Here is a 9,327-nt window from a genome sequence, read left to right as displayed (position 1 = left end):
AACAGTTGGTGTTCCTTCAATAATTGCAGCACTGTTTGTAAATGTGCTTTGTGTTCCTGGAGGCTTCTGTTGTAAATTGATATATCATCAAAAATACTAGCACAAATTTCCTCAGGTATGGACCAAAGATACTGTTCATTAGTGCTTGAAATGTTCGTGGAGCATTTGATGACCAAAAGGCATTACTAGATATTCAAAATGGCCCAAATAAGTTCTGAAAGCAGTTTCCTGTATATCCTCAGGATGCATTCTTATTTGGTGGTATCCAGATCTGAGATCAATTTTGGAGAAGTATTTTGCTCCATGTAATTCATCCAGAAGATCTTCTATCACTGATATAGGAAACTTGTTCTTCACTGTCAGAGAATTGAGTTTTCTGAAGTCAGTGTAAAATCTCATTGAACTATCTTTCTTCTTAACCAGTAGTACAGGAGCTGCATATGGACTCTGGCTATGTCAGATGAGATGTGCAGCTAGTAACTTCTTGATTGATCTTCCATTTCTTGTTTTCTGATGTTGAGGAACTCTATAAGGTCTCACATGAGGAGGAGCTGCACCAGGGATCAATGGAATAGTTGTTGGGGAACGTAGCAGAAATTCAAAATTTTCCTACGTGTCACCAAGATCAATCTAGGAGATGCTAGCAACGAGAGGGGAGGAGTGCATCTACATACCCTTGTAGATCGCGAGCGGAAGCGTTCAAGAGAACGGGGTTGATGGAGTCGTACTCGTCGTGATCCAAATCACCGATGATCCTAGCGCCGAACGGACGGCACCTCCGCGTTCAACACACGTACGGAGCGGGGACGTCTCCTCCTTCTTGATCCAGCAAGGGGGGGAGGAGAAGTTGATGGAGATCCAACAGCACGACGGCGTGGTGGTGGAAGTAGCGGGATCCCGGCAGGGCTTCGCCAAGCGCAAGCGGGGAGGAAGAGGTGTCACGGGAGGGAGGGAGGCGCCAGGGCTTGGGGTGCTGCTCCCATTCGCCTCCCCACTATATATAGGGGTGGAGGGGGCTGGTTTCTTGCCCTCCAAATCCATTGGGGCGTTAGCAAAGGTGGGGGAAAGAAATCCCATCATTTCCCTTCCCCACCGATTGTTATCCCCCTTTTTTAGGGATCTTGATCTTATCCCTTCGGGATATGATCTTATTCCTTCTAAGGTGGGATCTTGGTGCGCCATGACCAGGGGTGTGGGGCCTTGCCCCCACTACCCACATTCATGTGGGTCCCCCCATGCAGGTGGGCCCCACTTCGGAACCTTCCAGAACCTTCCCGGTACAATACCGAAAAATCCCGAACATTTTCCGGTGGCCAAAATAGGACTTCCCATATATAAATCTTTACCTTCGGACCATTCCGGAACTCCTCGTGACGTTCGGGATCTCATCCGGGACTCCGAACAACTTTCAGTTAACCGCATACTAATATCTCTACAACTCTAGCGTCACCGAACCTTAAGTGTATAGACCCTACGGGTTCGGGAGACATGCAGACATGACCAAGACGACGCTCCGGTCAATAACCAACAGCGGGATCTGGATACCCATGTTGGCTCCCACATGTTCCACGATGATCTCATCGGATGAACCACGATGTCGAGGATTCAATCAATCCCGTATACAATTCCCTTTGTCAATCGGTACGTTACTTGCCCGAGATTCGATCGTCGGTATCCCAATACCTTGTTCAATCTCGTTACCGGCAAGTCACTTTACTCGTACCGTAACGCATGATCCCGTGGCTAACTCCTTAGTCACATTGAGCTCATTATGATGATGCATTACCGAGTGAGCCCAGAGATACCTCTCCGTCATACGGAGTGACAAATCCCAGTCTCGATTCGTGCCAACCCAACAGACACTTTCGGAGATACCTGTAGTGCACCTTTATAGCCACCCAGTTACGTTGTGACGTTTGGTACAACCAAAGCATTCCAACGGTATCCAGGAGTTGCACAATCTCATGGTCTAAGGAAATGAAACTTGACATTAGAAAAGCTCTTGCAAACAAACTACACGATCTTGTGCTATGCTTAGGATTGGGTCTTGTCCATCACATCATTCTCCTAATGATGTGATCCCGTTATCAATGACATCCAATGTCCATGGTCAGGAAACCATAACCATCTATTGATCAACGAGCTAGTCAACTAGAGGCTTACTAGGGACATGTTGTGGTCTATGTATTCACACATGTATTACGGTTTCCAGTTAATACAATTATAGCATGAACAACAGACAATTATCATGAACAAGGAAATACAATAATAACCATTTTATTATTGCCTCTAGGGCATATTTCCAATAGTCTCCCACTTGCACTAGAGTCAATAATCTAGTTCACATCACCATGTGATTAACACTCAAAGTTCACTAGAGTCAATAATCTAGTCCACATCACCATGTGATTAACACTCAATGAGTTCTAGGGTTTGATCATGTTATGCTTACGAGAGAGGTTTTAGTCAACGGGTCTGCAACATTCAGATCCGTGTGTGCTTTACAAATCTCTATGTCATCTTGTAGATGTAGCTACCACGCGCTACTTGGAGCTATTCCAAATAACTGCTCTACTATACGAATCCGGTTTACTACTCAGAGTCATCCGGATTAGTGTCAAAGTTTGCATCGACGTAACCCTTTACGACGAACTGTTTTACCACCTCCATAATCGAGAAAATTCCTTAGTCCACTAGATACTAAGGATAAGTTCGACCGCTGTCATGTGATCCATTCCCGGATCACTATTGTACCCCTTGACTAACTCATGGCAAGGCACACTTCAGGTGCGGTACACAGCATAGCATACTGTAGAGCCTACGTCTAAAGCATAGGGGACGACCTTCGTCCTTTCTCTCTCTTATGCCGTGGTCAGGTCTTGAGTCTTACTCAATACTCACACCTTGTAACACAGCCAAGAACTCCTTTGCTGATCTATTTTGAACTCCTTCAAAATCTTGTCACGGTATGTATTCATTTGAAAGTACTATTAAGCGTTTTTGATCTATCCTTATAGATCTTGACGCTCAATATTGAAGTAGCTTAATCCAAGTTTTCCATAAAAAACACTTTTCAAATAACCCTGGATGCTTTCCAGAAATTCTACATCATTTCTGATCAACAATATGTTAACAACATATACTCATCAAAAATTCTATAGTGCTCCCACTCACTTCTTTGGAAATACAAGTTTCTCATGAACCTTGTATAAACCCAAAATCTTTGATCATCTCATCAAAGCGTTCATTCCAACTCCGAGATGCTTACTCCAATCCTTAGAGGGATTGCTGGAGCTTTGCATACTTGTTAGCATCTTTCAGGATTGACAAAACCTTCTGGTTGTATCACATACAACCTTTCCTCAAGAAAATCATCGAGGAAACAATGTTTGACATCCTATCTGCAAGATTTCATAAATAATGCAGTAACTGCTAATATAATTCTAACAGACTCTTAGCATCGCTACGAGTGAGAAAGTCTCATCGCAGTCAACTCCTTGAACTTGCCGAAAAACATCTTAACGACAAGTCGAGCTTTCTTAATGGTGACACTTACCATCATTGTCTGTCTTCCCTTTAAAATCCATCTGTACCCAACAGCCTTACGACCATCAAGTAGTTCTTTCAAAGTCTATACTTTGTTTTCATACATGGATCCTCTCGGATTTTATGGCCTCAAGCCATTCGTCGGAATCCGGGCCCACCATCGCTTCTCCATAGCTCGTAGGTTCATTGTTGTCTAGTAACATGACTTCCAAGACAGGATTACATACCACTCTGAAGTAGTACGCATCCTTGTCGTCCTATGAGGTTTGGTAGTGACTTGATCTGAAGTTTCATGATCACTATCATAAGCTTCCACTTCAATTGGTGTAGGTGCCACAGGAACAACTTCCTGTGCCCTGCTACACATTAGTTGAAGTGACGGTTCAATGACCTCATCAAGTCTCCACCATCCTCCCACTCAATTCTTTCGAGAGAAACTTTTCCTCGAGAAAGGACCCGTTTCTAGAAACAATCACTGTTGCTTCCAGATCTGAAATAGGAGGTATACCCAACTGTTTTGGGTATTCTATGAAGATGCATTTATCCGCTTTGGGTTCGAGCTTATCAGCCTGAAACTTTTTCACATAAGCGTCGCAGCCCCAAACTTTTAAGAGACGACAGCTTAGGTTTCTCTAAACCATAGTTCATATGGTGTCGTCTCAACGGAATTGCGTGGTGCCCTATTTAAAGTGAATGCGGTTGTCTCTAATGCCTAACCCATAAACGATAGTTGTAATTCGATAAGAGACATCATGGTATGCACCATATCCAATAGGGTGCAGTTATGATGTTCGGACACACCATCACAATATGGTGTTCCAGGCGGTATTAGTCATGAAACAATTTCCACAATTTCTTAATTGTGTGCCAAACTCGTAACTCAGATATTCATCTCTATGATCATATCACAGACATTTTATCCTCTTGTCACGACGATCTTCAATTTCACTCTGAAATTACTTGAACCTTTCAATAATTCAGACTTGTGTTTCATCAAGTAAATATTCTCAGCATCTACTCAAATCATTTGTGAAGTAAGAACATAACGATATCCACTGCGTGCCTCAGCACTCATTGGACTGCACACATCAAATGTATTACTTCCAACAAGTTGCTCTCTTGTTCCATCTTACTGAAAACGAGGCCTTTCAGTCATCTTGCCCATGTGGTATGATTTGCATGTCTCAAGTGATTCAAAATCAAGTGAGTCCAAATGATCCATCTGTATGGACTTTCTTCATGCATATATACTAATAGACATGGTTCGCATGTCTCAATCTTTTCAAAAACGAGTGAGTCCAAAGATCCATCAACATGGAGCTTCTTCATGCGTTTTATACCAATATGACTCAAGTGGCAGTGCCACAAGTATGTGGTACTATCATTACTATCTTATATCTTTTGGCATGAACATGTGTATCACTACGATCGAGATTCAATAAACCATTCGTTTTAGGTGCAAGACCATTGAAGGTATTATTCAAATAGACAGAGTAACCATTATTCTCCTTTAATGAATAACTGTATTGCGATAAACATAATCCAATCATGTCTATGCTTAACGCAAACACCAAATAACAATTATTCAGGTTTAACCCCAATCTCGATGGTAGAGGGAGCATGCGATGCTTGATCACATCAACCTTGGAAACACATATCGTCATCTCACCTTTAGCTAGTCTCCGTTTATTCCGCAGCTTTTATTTCGAGTTACTAACACTTAGCAACCGAACCGGTATCTAATACCCTGGTGCTACTAGGAGTACTAGTAAAGTACACATTAATATAATGTATATCCAGTATACTTCTGTCGACCTTGCCAGCCTTCTCATCTACGAAGTATCTAGGGTAGTTCTGCTTTAGTGACCGTTCCCCTCATTTCAGAAGCACTTAGTCTCGGGTTTGGGTTCAACCTTGGGTTTCTTCACTAGAGCAGCAACTGATTTGCCGTTTCATGAAGTATCCCTTCTTGCCCTTGCCCTTCTAGAAACTAGTGGTTTTACTAACCATCGACAATTCATGCTCCTACTTGATTTCTACTTTCGCGGTGTCAAACATCGCGAGTTGCTCAAGGATCATCATGTCTATCCCTGATATGTTATAGTTCATCACGAAGCTCTAATAGCTTGGTGGTAGTGACTATGCAGAACCATCACTATCTCATCTGGAAGATTAACTCCCACTCGATTCAAGTGATTGTAGTACTCAGACAATCTGAGCACATGCTCAACGATTGAGCTTTTCTCCCTTAGTTTGCAGGCTTAAGAAACTTGTCAGAGGTCTCATACCTCTTGACGTGGGCGCTAGTCTGAAATCCCAATTTCAGTCTTTGGAACATCTCATATGTTCTGCGACGTTTCAAAACGGTCTTTGGTGCCACAATTTTAAACCGTTCAACATTACGCACTGAACTATCACGTAGTCATCAAAACGTGTATGTCAGATGTTCACAACATCCACAAACGACGCTCGAGGTTCAGCACACCGAGCGGTGCATTAAGGACATAAGCCTTCTGTGCAGCAATGAGGACAATCCTCAGTTTACGGACCGAGTCCGCATAATTGCTACTATCAACTTTCAACTAAATTTTCTCTAGGAACATATCTTAGTAGAACTAAAGCGTAAGCTACGACATTATTTGCAAAGACCTTTTGACTATGTTCATGATAATTAAGTTCATCTGATTATTTAATGAACTCCCACTTAGATAGACATCCCTCTAGTCATCTAAGTGATACATGATCCGAATCGACTAGGCCGTGTCCGATCATCACGTGAGACGGACTAGTCATCATCGGTGAACATCTCCATGTTGATCGTATCTACTATACGACTCATGTTCGACCTTTCGGTCTCTTGTGTTCCGAGGCCATGTCTGTACATGCTAGGCTCGTCAAGTCAACCTAAGTGTTTTGCTTGTGTTCCGAGGCCATGTCTGTACATGCTAGGCTCGTCAACACCCGTTGTATGCCAACGTTAGAATCTATCACACCCGATCATCACGTGGTGCTTTGAAACAACGAACCTTCGCAATGGTGCACAGTTAGGGGGAACACATCTCTTGAAATTTTAGTGAGGGATCATCTTATTTATGCTACCGTCGTTCTAAGCAAATAAGATGTAAACATGACAAACATCACATGCAAATCATAAAGTGACATGATATGGCAATATCATCTTGCGCCTTTGATCTCCATCTTCGAGGCGCGGCATGATCACCTTCGTCACCGGCATGACACCATGATCTCCATCATCGTGTCTTCATGAAGTTGTCTCGCCAACTATTACTTCTACTACTATGGCTAACGGTTAGCAATAAAGTAAAGTACTTACATGGCGTTTTCATTGACACGCAGGTCATACAATAAATTAAGACAACTCCTATGGCTCCTGCCGGTTGTCATACTCATCGACATGCAAGTCGTGATTCCTATTACAAGAACATGATCAATCTCATACATCACATATATAATTCATCACATCCTTTTGGCCATATCACATCACATAGCATACCCTGCAAAAACAAGTTAGACGTCTTCTAATTGTTGTTGCATGTTTTACGTGGCTGCTATGGGTTTCTAGCAAGAACGTTTCTTACCTACGCAAAAGCCACAACAGTGATATGCCAATTGCTATTTACCCTTCATAAGGACCCTTTTCATCGAATCTGATCCAACTAAAGTGGGAGAGACAGACACCCGCTAGCCACCTTATGCATCAAGTGCATGTCAGTCGGTGGAACCTGTCTCACGTAAGAGTACGTGTAAGGTCGGTCCGGGCCGCTTCATCCCACAATGCCGCCGAATCAAGATAAGACTAGTAACGGGAAGCAAATTGAACAAATCATCTCCCACAACTACTTTGTGTTCTACTCGTGCATAGAATCTACGCATAGACCTGGCTCATGATGCCACTGTTGGGGAACGTAACAGAAATTCAAAATTTTCCTACGTGTCACCAAGATCAATCTAGGAGATGCTAGCAACGAGAGGGGAGGAGTGCATCTACATACCCTTGTAGATCGCGAGCGGAAGCGTTCAAGAGAACGGGGTTGATGGAGTCGTACTCGTCGTGATCCAAATCACCGATGATCCTAGCGCCGAACGAACGGCACCTCCGCGTTCAACACACATACGGAGCGGGGATGTCTCCTCCTTCTTGATCCAGCAAGGGGGGAGGAGAAGTTGATGGAGATCCAGCAGCACGACGGCGTGGTGGTGGAAGTAGCGGGATCCCGGCAGGGCTTCGCCAAGCGCAAGCGGGGAGGAAGAGGTGTCACGGGAGGGAGGGAGGCGCCAGGGCTTGGGGTGCTGCTCCCATTCACCTCCCCACTATATATAGGGGTGGAGGGGGCTGGTTTCTTGCCCTCCAAATCCATTGGGGCGTTGGCAAAGGTGGGGGAAAGAAATCCCATCATTTCCCTTCCCCACCGATTGTTATCCCCTTTTTTAGGGATCTTGATCTTATCCCTTCGGGATATGATCTTATTCCTTCTAAGGTGGGATCTTGGTGCGCCTTGACCAGGGGTGTGGGGCCTTGCCCCCACTACCCACGTTCATGTGGGTCCCCCCATGCAGGTGGGCCCCACTTCGGAACCTTCTAGAACCTTCCCGGTACAATACCGAAAAATCTCGAACATTTTCCGGTGGCCAAAATAGGACTTCCCATATATAAATCTTTACCTCCGGACCATTCCGGAACTCCTCGTGACGTTCGGGATCTCATCCGGGACTCCGAACAACTTTCGGTTAACCGCATACTAATATCTCTACAACTCTAGCGTCACCGAACCTTAAGTGTGTAGACCCTACGGGTTCGGGAGACATGCAAACATGACCGAGACGACTCTCCGGTCAATAACCAACAGCGGGATCTGGATACCCATGTTGGCTCCCACATGTTCCACGATGATCTCATCGGATGAACCACGATGTCGAGGATTCAATCAATCCCGTATACAATTCCCTTTGTCAATCGGTACGTTACTTGCCCGAGATTCGATCGTCGGTATCCCAATACCTTGTTCAATCTCGTTACCGGCAAGTCACTTTACTCGTACCGTAACGCATGATCCCGTGGCTAACTCCTTAGTCACATTGAGCTCATTATGATGATGCATTACCGAGTGGGCCCAGAGATACCTCTCCGTCATACGGAGTGACAAATCCCAGTCTCGATTCGTGCCAACCCAACAGACACTTTCGGAGATACCTGTAGTGCACCTTTATAGCCACCCAGTTACGTTGTGACGTTTGGTACACCCAAAGCATTCCTACGGTATCCGGGAGTTGCACAATATCATGGTCTAAGGAAATGATACTTGACATTAGAAAAGCTCTAGCAAACAAACTACACGATCTTGTGCTATGCTTAGGATTGGGTCTTGTCCATCACATCATTCTCCTAATGATGTGATCCCGTTATCAATGACATCCAATGTCCATGGTCAGGAAACCATAACCATCTATTGATCAACGAGCTAGTCAACTAGAGGCTTACTAGGGACATGTTGTGGTCTATGTATTCACACATATATTACGGTTTCCAGTTAATACAATTATAGCATGAACAACAGACAATTATCATGAACAAGGAAATACAATAATAACCATTTTATTATTGCCTCTAGGGCATATTTCCAACAATAGTGTGGTCAAGAGCTCTTTCAGGTGGTAGTGCTTTGGGTAGCTCAAACAGATTAGCATATTGCAACAACAACTTTTGGATTTGAGGTGGTGTTTGTGTTCCTTCAGGTGCCTCCATTAATATGTTATGCACTT

Source organism: Aegilops tauschii, chromosome 2, assembly GCF_002575655.3.
Source record: "Aegilops tauschii subsp. strangulata cultivar AL8/78 chromosome 2, Aet v6.0, whole genome shotgun sequence".
NCBI lineage: Eukaryota > Viridiplantae > Streptophyta > Magnoliopsida > Poales > Poaceae > Aegilops > Aegilops tauschii.
Note: the sequence above shows the minus strand (reverse complement) of the source record.